The sequence below is a fragment of the Pelodiscus sinensis genome, chromosome 31 (genome assembly GCF_052426305.1).
Source record: "Pelodiscus sinensis isolate ZL-2025 chromosome 31, ASM5242630v1, whole genome shotgun sequence".
NCBI classification, from domain to species: Eukaryota; Metazoa; Chordata; order Testudines; family Trionychidae; genus Pelodiscus; species Pelodiscus sinensis.
Genome location: NC_143082.1, coordinates 7,553,425 through 7,576,100, shown reverse-complemented (window position 1 = coordinate 7,576,100; position 22,676 = coordinate 7,553,425). Strand labels below are relative to the sequence as shown.

General features: G+C 47.9%; 1 protein-coding gene and 1 long non-coding RNA gene across 10 annotated transcripts in view; one reads left to right on the top strand and one right to left on the bottom strand.

The window, feature by feature from the left end:
• Positions 1-2,397: 2,397 nt before the first annotated feature.
• Positions 2,398-10,499, bottom strand: LOC142818948 (uncharacterized). Its single transcript, XR_012896642.2, has 2 exons — positions 9,921-10,499; positions 2,398-2,591 (listed from the first exon to the last, which is right to left on the bottom strand). It is a non-coding gene; the product is annotated as an uncharacterized LOC142818948 (long non-coding RNA).
• A 76-nt stretch (positions 10,500-10,575) lies between these two features.
• Positions 10,576-22,676, top strand: part of BRD4 (bromodomain containing 4) — a 221,603-nt gene continuing 209,502 nt past the window's right edge. For 3 of the 9 annotated variants that reach the window (XM_006119951.5, XM_075902157.2, XM_075902148.2), the window contains exon 1: positions 10,611-10,761. The gene's annotated coding sequence lies outside the window, so the exon portion shown is untranslated. Of the gene's footprint in view, positions 10,762-11,616; positions 11,679-22,676 lie in introns of all 9 variants that reach the window. The other 6 variants (XM_075902152.2, XM_075902149.2, XM_075902154.2 and 3 more) reach the window with 4 other exon arrangements.

Genomic DNA, 22,676 nt, shown 5'->3' with positions numbered 1-22,676 from the left:
ATTCCATAGAGGCTTTCCGTTCCGTTTGGGAATGGCAGAGGTAGACGCAGGGGTCAAAATAATAGTCACTCTGACCAGTTCAGGAACAGGCGCAGAGGCCCTAGAGCAGACTCTGAGAGGGGGTCCACCCCCATTGCTAGCCCAACAATCGAAGTCGTCCTTTTGAGGGCACCAGTAAACCCCCTCAACCTCACATTTGGATGCTGCCTATCCCTATACTACCAGGCCTGGTCCCAAATTACATCGGACTGGTGGGTGCTCGACCTGGTGGCACACAGATACGTTATACGTTTCCTATCCCCCTCCCCCCCCATCCCTGTCCCTTTTCAGGGACCCCCTCATGAAACCCTGCTAAGGCAGGAGGTCTCCAACCTCCTGTCATTAGGAGCCATAGAACGGGTTCCCCCAGGGCTCAGCGGGAGGGGTTTTTACTCCCGTTATTTTCTCATCCCCAAGGCGAAGGGAGGCCTGCATCCGATTTTGGACCTAAGGAATCTGAACGCTTTTATAAGGAAAACGAAGTTCAGAATGGTCACCCTAGCCTGCATCATCCCTTCCCTACAGCAGGGAGATTGGTACACTGCTCCCGATCTGAAGGATGCCTTCTTCCATATTTCGGTGGCCCTGGAACACAGGAAGTTCCTCAGATTCGTTGTGGGCCGGGATCACTTCCAGTTCATAGTGCTCCCCTTTGGCTTATGCACAGCCCCACGGGTGTTCACCAAGTAGTAGCCTCATTTATGAGGCATCACAGGATCCAGGTGTACCCTTATCTAGACGATTGGTTGATAGGGGGCACATCCTGGGAATAGGTGCAAGACCACATCGAGGGGACAAGGGCTCTGGTGTGTGTGGGAGTCCTTTTTGTAAAGCAGCCCCCGTCAGTGACATTGGTTACAGATGCATCAGATATGGGCTGGGGGGCGCACCTGGGCAGCCTCAGGACACAGGGTATGTGGCTGCCAGAGGAAATGGCCCTTCATATCAATATCAAAGAGCTCAGGGCAGTCAGGCTGGCGTGCAGGGCCTTCCTCCCTCAGATGCAGGGCACGGTGGCGGCGGTGCTAACAGACAACACGACTGACATGTACTATGTCAACAAGCAGGAGGGGACACGTTCCTCTGCCCTGTGTCAGGAAGCCCTGGAGCTGTGGGAGATGTGTGTGTGCCACCACATCCCCCTGAAAGCATCTCACTTGCCAGGGGTGAGGAATGGTTTAGCAGACAGACTCAGCCAATCTATCCAGGCACACGAGTGGACGATAAGGCAGGACGTGTTGCAGGGAATCTTCCAAAGGTGGGGATATCCCCGACTTGACCTATTCGTGTCAGAGAGCAACGCAAAATGCCAGGCATACTGCTCGTACATGGGCCATGGGCAAGGATCCAGAGGGGATGTACTACAGTTGAGGTGGCCCAAGGGCCTACTGTATGCTTTCCCCCCATTTTCTTTGGTCCACGAGACTCTGATCAGGGTGGTGAGATTCAGGGCTCAGATAATCCTAATAGTGCCGGCGTGGCTCTGCCAGCACTGGTACACGACCCTCCTAGAGCTGGTGGTGGAGGGACCTCTTATGCTGCCTCTCCAGTCGGACTTAATCACGCAGAGCCACGAGGAAGGGGTAGCCCTCTACCCGAGTCTGCTGTCCCTACACCTGGCGGCGTGGCGCCTGTCTGGCTGTCAGCCCTAGAGCAGTCTTGCTCTAGAGGAGTCCAGAATGTGCTCTTAGGGAGTAGAAAGCCGCCTACAAGGGCGCTGTATGAGGCAAATTGGAAGAGGTTCACTCAGTGGCTGGGTAATAGGGTGCTCAGCCCAGGGGATGCGGCAATCCCGCTTATACTGGATTATCTCCTTCACTTGCGGGAGTGAGGGTTTGCCCCGGCATCTCTCAGGGTGTACCTGGCGGCGATAGCGGCCTTTCACCCGGGTGAAGGACGGAGGTCTATTTTTACTAATTCAATGGTTAAACAGTTTTTGAAGGGTGTGGACAGACTGCTCCCATACAATCGGCCACCAGTCCCAACCTGGGACCTTAATTTGGTCCTGCCCGGCCCCATGAAGCCTCTCTTTGAACCACTGGCCTCATGCTCCTTAAAGTACTTGTCCTACAAGGTGGCTTTCTTGGTGGTTATTACATCAGCCAGAAGAGTGTCAGAGCTTAGAGTGTTGACCTCAGAACCTCCATACACGGTATTCTTCAAGGGTAAGATAAGGCTGTGGCCTCACCCGGGATTCCTACCCAAGGTGGTATTGTACTTCCACCTTTCACAGGCTATCTACCGGTGTTTTATCCCAAACCGCACGCCACTCCCAGAGAACAGGCCCTGCATTGTTTGGATGTCAGGAGGGCGCTAGCCTTCTACATAGACAGGACATGGGAGTTCTGTAAATCACTGCAATTGTTTATTTCTGTGGTGGAAAGGATGAAAGGGTTGCCTATTTCGGCGCAGCGGTTGTCCTCATGGATTACTTCTTGCATCCAGCAGTGTTACGAGACTATGGGCAAGCGTGCGCTGCTGCTAACGGCCCACTCCATGAGGGCCCAGGCGACTTCGGCGGCGTTTCTAGCGCATGTGCCGATGCTGGAAATCTGTAAGACAGCCACATGGTCATCAGTTCATATATTCGCGGAATACTACACAATCTCGCACTTGGCAAGGGGGACGCTGTGGTTGGAGCAGCAGTTCTGGGCTCAGCCAAAGTGTAGTCAGTAGTCACCTTCCGACCCCTCCTCCAAGCGAACAGCTAGTGTGTCACCTAATCAGAATGGACGTGAGCAAGCACTCAAAGAAGAGGTTACTTACCTCGTAACTGTTGTTCTTCGAGATGTGTTGCTCATGTCCATTCTGCATCCCACCCACCTCCCCTTGTCGGAAGGAACCGTCAAGAAGGAACTGAGGGGATGGAGGGGCCAGCAGAGGTATATAGACACTGGTGTACCGGCGCCACTCCAGGGGACTCCCTGCTGGCCCTGTGGATGCTGCTAAGTGAAAAAAAGCTCTGGATTCCGTGCACGCGGCATGTGCACACCTAATCAGAATGGACATGAGCCACACATCTCGAAGAACAACAGTTACGAGGTAAGTAACCTCTTCTTTTACTGATTCTGTACGTGCTATTCATGTACTTGCATGATATAGGTGTGTGGAGTTATAAATATGTGCTCTGTTGATGCTGGAAAATTCTCTGAGGCAGAGCAATGGGCTAAATGTTCAGCCAGTGACTGTGATAATTAACACAAACCCCAGGAATAGCGGCGAGGAGTCCTGTGGCACCTTATAGACTAACTGAAGTGTAGGAGCATAAGCTTTCGTGGGCAAAGACCCACTTCGTCAGATGTTCATATACCCCAGGAACGTGACTGATACCTCCAAACCAGCCAGGGCCGAAGGGCTGCCAGCATAAGACACAGGGATAGGTCGCTGGACCTTGTGACCTTCTCTGGCCAGGAAGGTGCCAGGGGAGATATATAAGTGCCATGTGGCACGCTCCATCTTGTCTTGAGTTCAGCTCCTTATCCCAGATGCAGCCTTGCAGGGAACAATGAGCCGGGAAGAACCATGGACCCATACTGACATAGGATGTACACCAGAGACTTTTAAGATAGCAGTTTATAACATCTCTGCTAAGAGCCTGCATCGAGAACTGGGTGATTGGCATGTAAAGTATTTTCTTTAACAACCTTACTCTCATGCTTTTCTTTCTTTTAGTAATAAACCTTTAGATTCTAAAGGATTGCCTGAGTGTGATCTTGTGGATAAGATTCAGAGTGTAAATTAACTGGGATCTGTGGCTGGTTTCTTGGGACTATTTGGGGAAGGTGAAATTGGGTTCTATAATCCCTCACTTGTGTGTTAGGCCCAGGGCTGATTGGGGCACAGGGGGAGCTGGGGTGTCAGAGGTGTTTTGCTCGTGAGGCTTCTGGCTGGCCAGATTGGAAGCTGAAGCGCTCGGTGTGATTGGTTTGTGGCCTGCTTGGGAAGGTTTCCAGTCTGGGGCTGAGACCTGAGTTTGAGCAATTCACCCTAAGCGGATGCCCTCAGCTGTGCCCAGCCCCAGCCCGGTCTGTCACAACACACTCTTTCTTCCAAAGATCCACTCGGATCAACGAAAGGTGCCCAGTGTTCTGCTCCCTCCAGAAATAGCACAGGCTCCATCATTCTTGCTGCCTTGGGGAGGCCACTTGTATGCCTTTTCCTTGATCCCTCACACACACACAAGGTCTGCAGGGATGGGGCAGAGATAATTCTGGTGACAGGAGCATGGTCTTTACATTGCTGGTACACCATGATCCTGTAGCTGTCAGTGGATGCCCCCATCATGTTGAAATTCATCCCTGTCCTGATCATGCAGGACAATGGTCATCTTCATCACCTCAACCTTCAGCCCCTCTTGCCTCATGGCTTGGAAACTTCATGGCTGACCCATGGAGATTCTGCGCTTGGAACTGGTAAGGGAGATCTTACTCAGCAGCAGGAAACTAGGGCCACATGTCTAGCAAAGTGGAAAAGGTTTGCTTGTTATTGTGACTAACATCACATATGTCCATAACAGGCACCTATGCCTCTTGGTAGGGTCCCTTTGGCTCCTAGGATGAAACTCTCTCCCTTTTATATGTTAAATGAATGGCTTGAGTAAATCCCTAACCTGCCAAAGCATTTGTATTAGTCCATTAGAAGTAGCGATATTAAATATTGGTTAATTTAATAGTTGATTAACCTCATGAATTCTTATCAGTTACTCAATTATTCTATAGTCCCTGGGGGGTGGGTCTGGCAGCTGTATCAGAGGCAGCAGCTGGAGTGCCAGGTGAGAGCTGGTCCATGAGTGGAGCCACCTCCTGGGCTGGCTGCCTGTCACCAGGAGCGGCCCAAGGCTGGCTGCGGTAGCTGGCGCCCCAGGCGGAGCACGTGATCAGTGCCCCTGCCTGCAGGGCCATCAATGGACTCACGTCATCAGCGGGCGCCCGTGACGTCATCATTGGGTGCCCCGGGTGGCGGTGCCGTAGGCAGAGGCCGAGTCCACCTATAGCCACGGGCCGCCCCTGTCTGTCACCCCGCATTGCTGCCTCTGTATCAGAGGCAGGATAACAGCAGCCCCTCTCCAGGTGGTGGTCTGTGCACCCAGACCCAGTGTGAGCCAGAACTGAGACAGGTTGCCTACCTCCTAATACACTTTAAATGCAGAGCTGCAGAAGGGGTAAGTCCCAGATCCAGCGCAAGCCAAGACTGAGCAGGGCTGCTGGCCAGCATGCTAAAAAAATTACTGTCGGGGAGGGGGAAATGCATGTAGTCTATAGCAGTGGTCCCCAACACAGTGCCTGTGCGCCCATCGGGGCATTTATGTGCGCCCGCCTAGTGACCAGGGCTGGCCCGAGCCATTCTTGTGCCTCGGGCACATGCATGGCCCTGCCCCAGGAGCGTGGTGCATGTGCGGCTGTCGCCCCTGGGCACGTGGCACATGCGCGGTGACGCCCCCAGGTGCATGGCACATATGCGGCCCCGCCCCTGCCTGGCAGCCCCAAAAGGTTGGGGACCACTGGTCTATAACATTAATCTATAAGCGTTTGCTAATTGGTTAATCAACTATACTATTACATTCCTACATAGAAGTCCAAAGTTGTTTGTGTGTTGCCTGTACACAGCAAGTGTTAGTTCCAGATTACTTTGTAATTACATTCAAAATACCAGTTCTCTGCCCTCATAGCAGTGTTTTCTCCAGACATGTGAAAGACATTCAGCTCTTTGGGGAGCAGTTTGTTCAGTGGTACAGTCCTATTTTTCTTTCTTCTTCTACCTTTTATTCTTTAAAATTCCTACAGCTCTCTCTTCCATGGAACCAGGCAGAGTGGATCCCTCTTCCTATATAAATTTAATTCAAGCCCCAAGATACTACAGTATGTTTACCTGAAGGTTTCAAAGACCTTCAATCCTAAACAACTGCTGTTCATTACAGAATCAGCAATGCTTTCTCTAGTTGCTTTCTTCCCTACCAGCTTTTACAGGTATAACACAGAGGACCCAACACAACCATTACTGGTGCAAAGCAGAGCACACAAGTTCTAGAGAGGAAATGAAGAGGACTACTTTTATTGTCAGAATGAATCTCAAAATGTAACTTAATCTTCATGGAAGTTATCTTGATCAATCATCAGTGAACTGAAAGAAAACAAAGGCATTGCTGGTAAAGTTTGCTTGTGTCAAACTGATGAACTGGCAAATAAAGTTAAGAATAATTCGTTAATACAGAGTGGGTAAGCTGGGTACAAACAGTATACATTTTGTATACCCACATGTAGAGTCATATATCTAGGAACAAAAACTGCAGGTTATTCTTATGGGATAGGGAACTGTATTCTGGAGAGCAGTGACATTGGGTATGTCCACACTACAACTGCATTCTTTCAAAAGAAAGTCAAAAGAACGCAGGGGGTTTTCCTACTCAGTGCTAAACCTGAGTAGATAAAGATCAAAGTCAGTGGATAGATTGGTAAGGCAGAAAGGATACCATTCAGAAAGCTGTTAGCACCTTCAGTGATAAAGGGTCCACCACCCCATATCTTGAGTAAATCCATTAGTAATTGAATTGAATTTGCATATGTATTGTAATTCTAAGCTTTTCCTGTGTATTTGGCTTGAGGAGCTGGCCTGTGACAAGACCGCCACCTTCAGATCTGTCAGATTATGGTTAGGTAAACAGGAATGTTCTGCCACTGGCTTCTGAATATTTTAGCACCCTTTCTCCTGATACTTTATGTATAGAGGTAGGGGGGTGGGCGACAGAGCATCTTTCTTTCCCTCCCCTTTCCCTTCTCCAATTTATTTTGAGTTTTCTTATCCCCTAGTCATAACTCCGTCACCTGAAGAAGTGGGCTGTGCCCACGAAAGCTCATGATACCATCTACACGTTTTGTTAGTCTATAAAGTGCTACCAGACCATTTGCTTGCTGTTTTTTTCTGTAACAGACTAACTCGGCTACCTTCTGAAGCTCTTGAACATGCAAGGCATCAATTAGGAAGAAAAGGATTCCAAAGGGACTGGCAGTTCTTAAAAGATGTAATACTAGAGGCTCAACATCTAGGCTACGTCTAGACTCCCATGCTTTATCGGGAAAAGGTATGCAAATTCCATCCCACAATTTGCATACCTTTTTCCAAGAGTTTTGTTGGAAGAGGCTTTTCCGAAATTTGGCCCATCTACACTGCGCCAAATTTCAGAACAAATCCTCCTCTTTCAGAAAAAAAAGTGGAAGAGCAGACACATTCCATGGATGCAGCGGAGTTTTATATGTAGTATAGATGTAGCCTTAGTTATTCCAACATAGAAAAAAGAGGAGCCACAAGTGGCCAATATGGTTGCACCAGGATAAAACCCAAAAGGATAGATACAGGATACAGAAGGAGGGGCATGTCACCAAGAAAATATACATGGGGACCACTTTGTTAGATGCCTTGGAGTGGAAATTTCAGTGGCAGGGGTACACACACATGCATATATTAAAAGAAGGGCATTATTTATCATGTGTAGGGCCAGTGTTGACGAGACCAATTCAAAGTCCTTCTAGCAATCTGAAAATCTGCAACCTATCCCAGAAAATGATCCCTCACTCCTACAGACCTTGGGATACAGGCCAGTCCTTGCCTACACATGGCGCCTTCTCCATCTGAAGCAAATACCAGCAGCTACACAGCACACCACAGAACACTAACCCAGCAACAAACCCCATTGATAAGTCTGTCCATGTATCTATACAAGTGACACCATCACAGAACCTAACACATGAGCTACACCAGCAGAGGCTCATACACCTACACATTCACGAATGTGATATACGTCATCAAGTGCCACCAGTGCCCCTCTGCCATGTATATTGGCCAAACCAGACAGTCTTTGTGCCAAAGGATAAATAGTCACAAATCAGCCATCAAGAAAGATAACATACAAAAACCAGTAGAAGAACACTTTAACCTCCCTGGACACTCAGTAATAGATTTAAAAGTAGTCTTCATTCTAGAAAAACACTTGAAAGCCAGACTATAGAGAGACACAAGCAGAGCTGCACTTCATTTGCAAATTTAACACAATCAAATTAGGACTGAATAAGGATTTGGAATTGTTCTCTCCCTAGAAAGGAATGTTCTCTCTTTTGGTAGTCTCCCTCTCCATCAGCTGCTGGGAGTGAGCGACAGCCACCCTGCCTCTATACTGAGGTCCCTGGTTCAAATCCCCCCCAGTGGTGGTTATGAGTGGAGGCCTGTCTGGGATCCCAAATGGGTCCAGAGATACCAGTTTGAACAGTGGCTGCTCTTCTATAGTTCTTTCCCTTTCATTTAGTTGGCAGCTTAAATCAGCTAGGCTGTGTCTAGACTGCATCCCTTTTCTGTAAAAGGGATGCAAATTAGACACATTGCAATTGCAAGTGAAGCGGGGATTTAAATCCCCCCGCTTCATTTGTATAAACATGGCTGCCGCTTTTTTCCGGCTCGGAGCTTTGCCGGAAAAAAGCGCCAGTCTAGACGCAGATCTTTTGGAAAATAAAGCCTTTTCCTTAAAATAAGGAATAAGGGCTCTTTCGGAAAAGGCTTTATTTTCCGAAAGATCTGCACCTAGACTGGCGCTTTTTTCCGGCAAAGCTCCGAGCCGGAAAAAAGCGGCAGCCATGTTTATGCAAATGAAGCAGGGGGATTTAAATCCACGCTTCATTTGCAATTGTGATGTCTCTAATTTGCATCCCTTTTACGGAAAAGGGATGCAGTCTAGACACAGCCCTACACTGGCTACTGCTGCTCTACAGTATGAACATCATAAGGAAATCTCTGAGCAAAGCAATTGGAAGCTCTCTGGGATGAGGGGATCAGTGAAGGAAGATCTCTTGCATCCATGGGAGCTGCACTTATCAGCTGTAGACTCAGTTTTGTAATCCAGTAAATGCCAGATAGGACACCTCCCTGCAACGGGACACCAACACTGGGCCTACGTCTATACTGCAGCCTTCTTCCACAAAAGCTTATGCAAATGAAGTGCGGAGTAGAATATCGTCACGCATCATTTGCATAATTAATTAGCAGCCATTTTTGCGCAAGAGGCTTTTGCGCAAAAAGGAGCTGTGTAGACGGCTTCTTTTTGTGCAAAAACCTCCTCTTGCGCAAGAGCCGTTCTTCCTCATTTTTTCAGGAAGGCTGCAGTATAGACATAGCATGGGGGATGGCATATTGTATGTAAGCACTCCAACCCACACATGGCTCCAGCAAGCCTGGGGATGGGGGAGCAGCAGAGTACCTGTGAGCCAGATCAACCAGCTTGGTGAGCCACATCTAGCCTGCGGAGGCTGTCTTGCCCTCCCCAGACTACAGTGTCTTCACTGTGGTAAGTTGGCTGCAGAAGCGTTGACTTCAGCTGTGGTTCTTATTCTTGTGGAATACTGGAGTTGATGGGAGAGCACTTGGTGGTTAATTTATTGCATTTACACTAGATGTGATTAACAGTTCCCAATGGTTCAGTCATTGCCAGTTGATCTGGTGGGTAGCGTAGACAAGCACTGAGAGTTGGATGCATAATGGGGAGGGAGTTCACATTGTGCTCTCCCTGCATATCTCAGCCACATCTATGGGTGGGCTCTAGGTAGACAGGGCACTGGCCATCTCCACACTGACCAGCAGAGGGCATGCTGTGCTTGGGCATGAGAAACAGGAGTAGGGCAGGATTGCCAACCCTCCAGGGCTGTAACGATGTCTCAAATTGAAGAAGAGAGGTCATGTGATGAAACTTCCAGGAAGTGTCCATTGACAAGGGATGCTCCCTCCCCCTTGCTATCTGGGCAGGATGGTCTGCCAGTCACAACAGCTGGGGGGGCTCCCAATGGGGAAGGAAGTTGTCAGCCAATGCTCAGCACTGGGCTCAGGCTTATGTCTGTACGAACCTGAGAGGTGGAAACATGGTGGTGCAGCCATGGTAACACAAGGAGCGGGTTCCTCAAGTTCAATCCTGTTGGAAACTGCAGGTAAATCTTCAGAATGGCTACTACAACAGCTCCACAGTGCTAGTGCGCAGCATGTCCCCGGGAGCGGGAAGTTACACATGCTCCAGCTGTGCGTAGCCACACCCTGAGAAGTATGAGCAAGCCCCAGCAATCTGGAGTGCCGCCTGCCAGCCAGCGATGGAGCCGCCCGTGATACCTGTAGGGGCACAACGCCAGACTGAATGGATCTTTCTGTTAAAACGTCCAACCGTTGAACGGTTAACGGCCATTTGCGTGATCGGACCCCTGAGTCAACAGACACCGGGCAGCCCAGAGAGCGCACAGACCAGCCTGCAGTCCTGGGAGAAGCAGTGGAACACGCGCTATTTGCAGGCGAGATCGCCGCTCCTCTCCGGGCAGCACCCAGTTACAGAACCCTTTCCCGTGCAGCTCCTCCCGGGCCTTGCTCTGCGGCGCGCAGCACTCCGGCACGCGCCCCCGGCTCGCGATTCCTCCTGGGCCTAGAGCGGAAGGGGCAGGGCTGGGCAGCGGCCTGCGCGCGCTGCGTCGGTTGCGGAGGGGGCGTGGTCTGTTGCGCCGCGACGCAGAGCGTTGAGCGGTGAGGTCAGTGCGGCGCCGCTGTCGGTCCCTCCCGCTGCCCCTGGGTCTTAATCTGTCCCGTGGAGGTCCCACCATCCAGGCTCCCCTCCGCTGCCAGGCGGAGGCGACGCCTTCCCCCCCTCCGGGCCCCACGGCTCCCGGTCCGGCGGGAGGGTGGAGAGCGCGGCCTGACGCTCCTCAGGTAAGAACCGGGCGCGGGAAGCGGCGCCCTCGCCTGGGGGGCGCGGTCGAACGGCGGTGGGGGTGTCGGCGTTCACTATAACCCGTTATGTTGTCCTGCTAGCGTAACCCGCATTGCGTAATGCGGCCGCGGCCTCAAGGAGGCTACGTATTCTGCGCGGAGACGTGTGTCTCAGGCTGCGGCCTGTTGCGCAGACGCTGCGTCCAGTCCGCTTTCCTCTGAGAGGGGCGCTCTGCTGCGCGCAGAGCAGGAGGGGCCCTGTGGGCCGTTCGCGCGGCCGGCGGGCTGCGTAGGTGGTGCATGAGAACGGGTAAGGGGATCGGCTTTCTCTGCGGTTTACGCAGTTCGCGCAGTTGGTGGCTGAGTATTCTGCGGAGGACTACGTGGTTTACGTAGGGGCGTCTCTGGCCCTGTTGCGCCGATTGCGGTGGGAATTGGGGGCTGAGTTTGCGTGGGAGACAGATTCCGCCCTATGAGTGGAAGCTACGTGATTTGCGTAGGTAATGCTTTCTCCCGCGCGCGGACCGTGGTTTACGTGTGCGGACGGCTGTTCTCTGGAGAAGCCGGCGAATAGGGTCGGAGCGTTGCGGCCTGTGTATCCTCATGTATTTTTTAGGGTGTGCGCTGTTTGCGTAGCAGCGTCTGGTGAGTGGGGGCGGGAAAGCTCTTCGGTGCGGGGTTTGCGTGGGGGGGGCCGTGTGTGAGAGGGGCTGTTGCTGTTTCCGCCGGTGCCGTTGCGCCCTGGCGGCGGACGGGCAGCTCGGTACGCGCATTGCGCAGTGTACGGGAGCGGGGGCCTTGGGGCGGGGCGGCGGAGCTGATGGCACTTCCTGTCGCCGCCATTTTGTCATCTAGCAGGAGGAGGAAGCGGCGGCTCCTGACGGAGGCAGCGGCCCGGCCTGGCCCTGAGGCCTGTGGTGAGTGAGGCGATCATGCACCCCACCCTCACGCGCCCGCCCCGCCCCGGCTCTGCCGAGGGCCCCGCGAGCACGGACCCGGCAGCTTCCGTCGCTGCCGTGGGACAGCCGCGTCCCTGCGCCGTTAGGCCCGGGCCGCCGCCACCCCCGCGGGGTGGATGCGGATAGATCGGGCCTGGCTCGTCATGGAGCTGAGTCTCGGCCGCCCCTGCACTGCCAGCGCTAGCGGGGGGGCCCAGTGATTGGCCGGGCCGCTCTCTGTGGAGAGCCGTGGAGGTCCAGGTCACTGGGGACAGAGCGGCGGTGCTGGTGCAGCAGCAGGAAGCGGCTTGGCGTTAGAACCTGATCGCCGTAACGGTGTGACACAGCTCGCCTGGACTGCTTGTGCTCTGCTGTCCCGCTAGCAGTAGTAGACCGAGGGTCCTCGATGGGGTGCAAAGCAACTGTGGCACCAGCTGAGTCCCGTAAACTGGATAGAGTTGCATAAATCGATTGCCAGTCCTTTGGTCATTGCCCTTTGGTCCAGCGAGCGTTGTAGACAAGCCCTGGGAGTGGATGCATAATGGGGAGGAGGCGAGGGAGTTCACATTGTGCCCTCAGTGCATATCTCAACCACATCTGCAGGTGCTCTACTGTTCCGTAAGCACCCACATATTCCAGTTTGAACGTGCCTGATTGGAAGAGAGACTTTGAGGAATGCACGTTTTTGGTGAATCTTGGCTTTTTTGAAAGGGCTGTAACTTGAATTCTGGTGTACTTCAAAGAGTATGAATTGTCTCTGCTTACTACACTGGCTCTCCAGTTTTTGTCACTTTTGCAGTGAAGAAAAACAAGCGTTTTTAAGTTATAGCTGCTATATAGTGACTATAGAAACAGTGGAACTGACTAGTGTATTTGGTACATTTTCTATAGAGAATTTCTTAAATTACTGGTTTTAATTTTAAATCAAGTAACAGTAGTAAATTCAAAAGTATGGTTAATTTGAAGACTGTCCATTTAGTGTAGGGAAAAATAAGTAATGCTGTTGTGAACTAGATAATTTCAAGTGCCAGTTAAGTTAAATACGAACATTTACTTCCTTCTATAATTCTCTGCCCTCTCAAAAAATGTAGTTGATAGCATCTAAGTGTCTGATTTCTTGAAGGAATAAATAACAGAATTGTAGGATTGGAAGGGGCCTTGAAGTCATTTTTGCCTAGACCATCCCTGACAGTGCGATTTTTTTTTCTAATATGAAAACGTGTGCTAATATTTTGTTCTTGCCAGCAGTGCTTCTTGCACTCTTTTCCCCATCCTAATTGTTGTTTTGTTTATGGGATGTTCCTTGAGTTTAAACTGTCTTTTCGACTTCCTGTTAAAAAGGTTGGTCCATATTTTGGAAAGGGTGGCTGAGAGTATGACAGGAAAAGAAAGCTGACTGTCTCTACTGACTATTGTGTGGAAGAAGAAAAACTTCTTCTTTTAATTAGCATATTCAGTAGGTGAATTCTAGTTCTCATTTTGATCATGGCATTGTGATTGACTAGTGAAATCTACTTAAAAGATAATCAGAGAAGCTAGATCTTGCACTGTTGGTAGTGTCTAAAATTCCCCTTTCTTATAATGTATTTTCATAGTTCCAATCACTGTTTATATAAAAATCTAAAGACTATTTTGCTTGCTTACTTTTTTAGTATATATTTTTTTCTTTTCCTGCTGCTTGTTAACCACGTATCTGTCCTGGAATTGGATAGGTGTTTCAGCTTTCTTTTAAATTTTTCTAATATTCATGCTGTGTACCTAAGTAGTAGTGTCTTATAGGTAATCTTCAAACTAAAAAGTGTCAAACTAGGTGTAACTTAAACAGATAACCATAAATTAACTTTCAGTAAACCTTATTAGATTTTTTTTGCAATGGTAAAGTTCTTGTTTAGCAATGCTGTAGAAAGACTTGTTTTTAATTTAAAGTTTTAGTGTTCAGACTTATTGCACGTGTTATAAAAACAGAGTGGAGATGTGGAAAACAGCTGGAAAAAATAGTGCATTTGTTATAGATATTTGAGATAAATCCTGTATTGGGATGGAAAGAATTAAATTTGGCAAATACATGGCAAATCTTTACTAGACAGTGAAGATCATGAATGATCACCAGTGGTTGTGCAAGATATGGCTGCACGGTTGGTTAGTGTTCTGTTACATGCGTGTAAACTTAATGCTTTAGGCTACTTTGGATGTTGGGTTCTCTGTATTTGTAAAGCTTCAATTTAAAAAAAAGTTTTTATAAATGCTGGCTTTAAACTGTGCTCAACTTCACCTGGTAGGATATCTTTGAATTTTATAAAAATGAAAATCCCATCCTACAAATGCTTAAGCTCTGACTGTATGACTAGTTTGACAGTATGGAGCCTCTTTTTATTCAAAATTTATAGTCTAGCGAAGTGGAATAAAATCTGTCACTATTAAACTTATGTCAGTGTTACAAACGCTTAGTATTACAAAATGTTAAGTTCAAAATTGTGACTTTTGTTTTTATACATCTTGCAGCTGTTAACATGATTAAACATTTTAAATAATTACCATCCATGAGCAAAAATGAATTATTACTGTTGTATTCAGTTATTGAAATTCATGTATGGGATCTTGAAGTCATTCAGAAATAAAATACCAAAAATAGATATCTCATGTCAAGCTGTCCTGTTGAAATTTCTAATCTGAGAGTGCCAGAAGAAATGAAAATACTGTGGAAGAAAACAAGTCCTGAGTTTGTAAGCAACAAGTCGGAGGCAGTTTAGTCGAGCAATTGCAAGGGAAGACTGCAGTTGGACAGGGGGTCACCCTTCCTTAGGCAGATCTTCAAAGTACAAGCAGTAAAAGACATATATACTTTCCCGTTACATACATCATCGGCTAACGGTTATCTATTTGTTTATACAAATTCCTTCCAGATGCTTCCTTATCTCAAGGTTCCTGCTTAAGTCAGCATTCCATCCTTATCTTCTAAAGAGAAGCAAAGGCAGCATCTCTTACAACTCTCTGGTGATTAGGGTTAGGGTTAGCTTGTCTTTTGCTCCATTTTCTAACAAATCTGAGATGGCTATGCAGAAATCCCCTTTTTCCATTTCCCTGCTTCCACAATACTCATTCAAAGTCAGCAGATGCCATAGCAATTAACTGTCCCTACTTTCATTTTTTTATCCCAGAGTGTATACTTGTAACCATCACTATTGAATAGTTCACCAACTGAGTATTTTAACATGACTTTTTAAAAATTGAGGCAGCTGGCTTGCAGTTTAACTATTGTTGGCAAAAAAACCCCCTACTTTTAGTACAAATTAATAGTAAAATGCAGGTGTTCTGCAGTTGTAAGTGGAACGAGCACATGGAGAAATTAGTCATATTTTTAGAAAATAATGTTGTAGTCATAATGTGTAGAACATAGTTATTTAATTGCAGTTGAATAAATGTTTGTTTTTTCCACTTCAGCAGCTTAAGCAATGGAACATGAACTTCTCTAAACAAAATCTATTGTGACTGGTTTCAATAGTTAATAATTTGGATTAGTCTGAGAAATGTATAGGCAAAGTGTAAAAGTACTTCACCTTATTACTTGAGATGTGCTGCCACCTTTCTGTTTGTATACGGCAGCTGTAAAAGGCTGTTGAAAAAATGTAATCACTTATCCAGTTGCTAGAACAACGTCCTGTGTGGGTGGATCCCTGTACTTGTACAAAGGTATGCTGAAGTCTGTGGGGTTGCAGGAGTCCATTGTGCAATCTTGTGCATAGATAGTATCTCACCTGTCCTTTCAAATCTCTTGAGTAGATTTAGTATGTGTGCAGAACAGGTGTTCATTACAGCTTTGGTATACTCTCTACTGTAAAGCTTTCTTTATCCAAGCCGTATTTGCTTCATTTTTCTTTACAAACTAGTTATCTTTTGTCAGTAATGATTGTAGTCAAATATTCAGATGAATGTGGATGTCTGTAGGTATCAGTGCAAAATCTCTGTGTAAGCTCAAAATCTTCTCTCCCACAGACAGAAGTTGGTCTAGTAGCAGACATTACCTCGCTACCTTGTCGTCTTGGCATTAGTGCTTGTCTGCAGTTACTGTAACACTCACAGTGAACCTGTGTTTCCTCTAGTCTTTTCCATCAATGTGTATATTTTTTCCATCTATGTTCAGAACAAATATTTTTTGTGCACAGAAGCATATGTGAATGTGCACCACCAATAGAAACAGCCTACCTATGGGTGCTCTGTTAATCAGATGGGAAGCGTTTGAATCTCTCCTGAATGGCTGCACTGTACATAGCTTATGGGAAAACATTTTCCATATGAGAAGGTTAGAGCATTTGCAAGTATAGCATGGTATCTGCTGCAAGGGATGTGAATGGTTAACCAGTTGGCATCACCCTTACCCATACAAAGATGCTTACTGGTTATGGTTAATCAGTGGGACTGGAGCAGCCCCTTTGCTCATCACGGGCAAGAGGCTGCTTCCGCCCAGCTGGAGTAGCTCCTGCCAGGCCTTGTTCATGTAGTTAACCCATTAAATATTGTTTATTGGGTTAACCACTTATGTGAGATTTTACATCCCTATTTACTGCCCATTGCAGTTATTGGAGAGTGTCAGGGTCTTGGTAAGATGCACACTGATAGTCATGCAGAGTGTAGTCCCCATACGAAGACACTTGATTTTTCTTGGGCTGTGACATTGTTTAAGGGTGATACCCTGTTTGGACACAGACAACCAATTTATTTTATGCAGTTTGCAGCAGATATTATGCTATACTTGCAAATGCTCTGACCTTCTCATGTGGAAAGTGCAGTTTGCATACATGTTCTCATCAGGAGCTAAGGAGGAGCATTCCAAATTAGATTAGAAGCTGACTCAATTGGTTATTGGGAAAGGCAGTAGTGAGACCCCTGAGAGGAAAGGGAGGCAGGAAGCTTCCTGAAGTCAGTTGGCAATACAAATTGAACCTCTAAAATCTGGGACTCTCTGGTCCGACAACACCCGTGGTCTGGCAGAATCACGGATGTGGCTTGTCCAGAGAGCCATGGCTGGCCAAGTTCAGAAGTGCAACCCAGCTTGGGCTGGCAGTGAGGAGTGCATCCCCAGCTGGAGTTGGAGACAGCAGGGCCAGCACTTGGGGCACAGCTGAGGTTGTTGTGGTAATGAGCACAGCCCTGCCTAGGGCTGATGCTGTGGGGAATACAGCCTCCGTCAGGGTTGGGGGGAGATGCAGCACCGGTCAGGCCTAGCAGCAGGGAGCACAGCTCCAGCCAGGGTTGGAGGCAGCACAATCAGTAGTTAGTGTAGTCCTGGCTGGCTCTGGTGGCAGAGAGCACAGCCTCAACCAGGGCTAGTCAGCGGGGCCAGCAGCTGGGTGTGCAATCTGGACTGGTGCTGTAGGGAGTACATCTCCACCCGGGACTAGAGGCAGGGGGCTGGCACGGTGGAGGGGACAGCCCTGGTCAGGGCTTGTATGGTGGAGGGCTGGAGGCAGGCAGCAGGGAGTGCAGCCCTAGCTGGGAGCAGAGCCTACAGCTGGGTTGGGAGCCTTGACTTTTCTTTGTCTGGCAAACTCCGTGGTTTGGGACCAATCAGGTCCTGAGGATGCCAGACAAGGGAGATATTTAACCTGTACTCAATACGGGTTTTGATTCCTTGGGCTCCACTGTCCAGTGGAAGATGCAATATTGACAGGATCTAGAGGGAACTGTCTAGATTTCTTCAGCAGGAGGATTGTTTTTTGGCAACCACCCTCTAAGTGGCGGCAGAAATGCACAAATCCCAAACAGGTATGGGGAAAACTGGTGGTGCTTTTGTCACTAGAATTTTGTCTATGACCCCGCTGGCCTGAGACCATTTTCATATCCACTTTCATTTAATTTTCTTGGTAGCAATGGTGTAAAAGCCCTAAGATGGGATATGGGACACTTGTTGGGTGTCCCATACAATCAAACAAGTTATTGGAAAGCACTGGACTCAGTTTTTTAATTTTAGAAGTGAAGACAGCTACTAGGGGAAAGACTGTTCTAGATCTGATTTTTGACAAATAGGGAAGAACTGGTGAGAATTTGAAAGCGGAAGGCAGCTTGGATGAACATGATTATGAAATGGTACAGTTCATGAAACTCAGGAATGGGTGGAGGGAAAACACCACAATAAAGAAAATAGATTTTAAAAAAAGCAGACTTAAGCAAACTTGGAATTGGTATGTAAGATCCTTGGAACGCAAGTTGAAGGGGTAAACGGTTCAAGACAGTTGGCAGTTTTTAAGAGACATTGTTAAAGGCTTGAGCAAACTATCACTGCATAGGAAAAATAGGCACTATGTCAAGAGAGTACACTAGTTTGTTAGGTGAAGGGAGAACAATTGTTCTCTAACCTCTAAGAATAGGACAAGAAGCAATATACTCAAATTGCAGCAAGAGCAGCTTAGCTGGGACATTAGGAAAAACTTCCTAACTGTCACGGTGGTTAAGCACTTGGAATAAGGATGTGAGATCTCCTAGAATCATAGAGCTGGAAGAGACTTCAGGAGGTCATCAAGTCCAGCCCTCTGTCCAAGGCAGGACCAATCCCAACTATATCAACCTAGCCAGGGCCCTGTCAAACTGAGACTTAAACATCCAGAGATGGAGATTCCACCACCTCTCTAGTAACCCATTCTTGTACTTCACCTCCTAGTGAAATAGTTTTTCCTAATATCAAACCTAGACCTCTCCCACTGTAACTTGAGACCATTGCTCCTTGTCACTACTGTGAACAACCTCCCTCCATTCTCTTTGGAACCTCCCTTCAGGAAATTGAAGGCTGCCATCAAATCCCCCCTCACTCTTCTCTTCTGCAGACTAAACAAACCCAAATCCCTCAGGAACCATAGAAAAGTAGTATATTTTAGCGATTATACCCTGCATCTGAATATACCCCCACATGCAAATATACCCTGCGTTTTTTCCGAATTGAGTGTAAAAAAAAAAAAAAATTGTGTATACCCTGCGTGTTATACTCATTCATGGTGTATCCAAGATTTTTTTTTCCAAACTGTGCCAGGGTATATTAGCTAACTTATGGTGCCGGGTGGGGGTGGGAGTGGGATTAGCCAGCTTAAATGCCCTGGTTCCTGCGGGAACTCCCTGCCCTGGTTCTTGCACAGCTGCCAGCCTTTGGGTGGGGGAGCACTCATCCCCCTGGTTCCTGCGGTTGCGCAAGAACTGGGGAATGAGCACTCCCCCTCCCAGAGGCTGGAGGCTGCACAGGAACTCATCAGGTGAGTAAAAAAATTGTATACCCTGCACCTGAGTATACACCATGGGAGGGAAGGGGGTTGTAAAAATGCATATAACCCATGGGTTATATGCGCTAAAATACGGTAAATCTGGCTTATGGGAAGCTCTGAACCTGTCCTCTCTGTCCCTTCCCCTCACTTTGGGGGGGCTGGACTGCCAGAAGAGTGAGGGGTCCCATTTGGGGGCCACATCAGTGATAGTTGGGGGTTTTGGGAGGAGTTTTGTTCTCACCTGTGTGGTTCCCAACTGACTTTTTTGTGGGTCCCCTCGAGCCAAAAAAGGTTCCCCACCTCTGCCATAAAGAAAACATTCCAATCTTTTTTGTTGGACATATTTTACTTGATTTTAAAATGAAATAAACCTGCATGAGAGTTAAAATGTTTAATCTGTTTAATAATTTAAATTAAACAGTTCTCACCTGCAGCATTAGCAAAATGACTTGGGTGTAATTAATGGTGAGTTTCTGTGGAAAGATTTGCATTGTCAGGTGATCCATGGGTTGTGCAGTAGAGAGACACCCCCCCCCCTCACGCTTCCCAGGAGAGCAGCACAGCCCAGGGCAGGAGAGTTCAATCTTGGCACACTACTCTGGAAAGGTTGCTGACTCCTAGTCTAGGTAATACTTAGTCCTGCCATGAGTACAGGGAACTGAACTAGAAGACTGGAACAAGTTAAAAATTACTGATTATTAATTAAATGATTATCACTACTCATTTAACTTGACTCCTTGGTAACTCAAGCCCAAACATTTCTTGGCATTTCAATATACATACTTATTTTCCCAAAGCAAAAAATCTTAAAGTGAGCTTAAAGTCACTCTAGATGCTGTTCTGTAGCAGTGGTGGGCAACCTACAGCCCATCGGGGTTCAGTGTTTGCCTAATGAGACATTTTGTTTACCATTGCCCCCATGCATCAGTCTGGCTTCCATCTGCTTTTTTACCCCCCGACTGGTATGACTAAAGTAATATGCATGTAAAGCAAGCAAATGAAGTGGTGTATATGCTGATGGCCAATGCTCAACAAATAATGCAATCTACTCGCCTGTGGCGAGTAGATTGCAACCCGGAAGAGCCGAGTTCGGGCGATCTGTGCATGCACAGAACGCTGGACAGCGCGGCTGTCGAGCGGGGCTCGCTGCAGTTCAGCAAGCCCTGCTGATGACACACAATATTGGCAATAAGACTGTGCAGTCTCTCTGCATCCAATCTTATTAAAGCACAGTTAAGAAAGCCACCCTATCCTGGAAGAGTGTCTTGGTTACAACCATCTTGTGGTCCACTGAGATAAAGGAAGGCCATTCATGTGGCCTACTCACTAGCCTGCGTAACCCATTGATGTTCTAACAGTAAAATCCTTGACAGTTTTGAATATTTGACTATATATCATAGAACAGTGGTCCCCAACCATTAGAGGCTCCCAGGCGCCCGGGAGGTGGGGGCCACTCACACGCCAGGTGCCCGGGAGATGAGGGCCACTCACGCGCCGGGCGCCCGAGTGCCTTGTGCCGTGGGCCCGGGGCCGGCGCTGCCGCCCGAGCCATGCGCCTGGAGCCGGCACAGGTGCCGCTCGAGTACCGAGCGCCTGCATGTGCCCCGGGGCTGAGGCCGCCCGAGTGCCGCGAACCCAGCGCCGCTGCGTGTCGTGCGCCTGTGGCTGGCGCCTACTGTGTGCCAGGGGCAGGGCCGGCCCAGGTTGTCAGCGGGCGCCCACGAATGCCCCAGCGGGTGCCATGGCGCCCGCAGGCACCGAGTTGGGGACCACTGTCATAGAATACTGGAACTGGAAGGGACCTTGAGAGGTCACTGATTACAGTCCTCTGCCCTGACGGCATGATCAAGCACTGTCTGGACCATCCCTGATAGATATCTATCTAACTTGCTCTTAAATATCTCCAGAGATGGAGATGCCAAACCTCCCTGCGCAACTTATTCCAGTGTTTAACCCCCTGACAGCTGGACAGTTTTTCTTAATGTGCAACCTAAACCTCCCTTGATGCAATTTAAGCCCATTGCTGCTTGTCCTATCATAAAAGCGAAGGAGAGAGATTTTTTTCCCCCTTCCTCCTTGTGAGATACCCTTTTAGATACTTAACTGCTATCATGTTCCCTCTGTCTTCTCCTTTCCAAACAAAACAAGCCCAATGCTTTCAGTCTTCCCTGATGGCTCATGTTCTGTAGATCTTTAATCATTCTTGTTGCTCTTTCCTGGACCTTCTCTAATTTCTCTGTCTTTCTTGAAATGTTGTGCCCAGAACTGGACACAATAGTACAACTGAGGCCTAATCAGTGCAGAATAGAGCGGAAGAATAACTTCTCATGTCTTGCATTAACAGGAGTGTTATGAGCATCCCAGAATCATGTTTTCAGGTGTGTGTGTGTTTTTGCAACAGTGTCACACTGTTGACCTGGTACACTATGACCCCTAGATACCTTTCAGCACTACTTCTTCCTAGGCAGTCGCTTCCCATTCTGTATGTGTGAAACTGATCGTTCCTTTCTCAGTGGAGTACTTTGCATTTGTCCTTATTAAACTTCATCCTATTTACTTCAGACAATTTCTCCAGTTTGTCCAGATCATTTTGATTTATGACCCTATCTTCCAAAGCAGTTGCAACGTCTCCCAGGTTTGTATCCTCTCCAAACTTAATAAGCATACTCTCTGCTAATATCTAAATTGTTATAGGGATGTTAAAATTAAGCAACTAATCGAATAATCAATGGAATTTCCACTGACTAATTGGTAAGGGCGCTTCTGCTTTGAAATGTAGCAAGAGCCACATGGCTGTTCCTACATTTTGAAGGCAGAAGTGCTGCATGGCATTCTGCCTTTGAAATGTACAAGAGCCCCAGTAGGTGCTCTTGTGCATTTCAAAGATTGAAATGCTGCCTGGGGCCAAGGGGCCATACTCAACTGGGCAAGTAGCCACAACTAGTAGCTGGTGGCTTGTGTGTTGGATACAGAGACTTGAGAGAGAGAGAGAGTTTATTTGAGGAAAAAGCATTATTAATCTACAAGAATGAATAGATCAGATTAGAAATATGATTATAAACAGAAGGCTGAGAGGCAACTCACCAACTCCACATTCTGCAGGCCTCTTTCCTCTGATCTCACTGTGAAATAGCAAAAGAAACCCCACCATTTGCTCAAGAAGCTCCCTGCTATAGCATGGGACCAAATCTGCATAGACAACCCTGCCCTCTCCGCCTCCAAGCCCTGATTAGAAAGAAGTATGCTATTTGCTACCCAAGATCCATAAACCTGGAAATCCTGGACATGGCCTCAGGCATTGGCACCCTTATTGCCACTCCTCAAACCTCTGTTACCAACACTCCTAGCTATCTTTGAGACACTACTGATGCTCTGTAATTTCCTCAGGATTTGAGTGATCTTCATGAAAACACTATCCTGGCCACCATGGATGCAAAAGCTCTTTACACCAGTAGTCTATATGAGGATGGACTACAAGCTGTCAGGAACAGTATTGCTGATGATGCCACGGCACACCAGGTGACTAAGCTATGACTTTGTCCTCACCCACAACTCTTTCTAATTTGGAGACAATTTATACTTTCAAGTCAGTGGCACTGCTATGGGTATGTGCATGGCCCCACAATATGCCAACATTTTTATGGATGACCTAGAACGTTTCCTCAGCTCCTGTTCCCTAGTATCCCTTCTCCGTGTATGCTACATTGATGCCATTATCATATGGACCCTT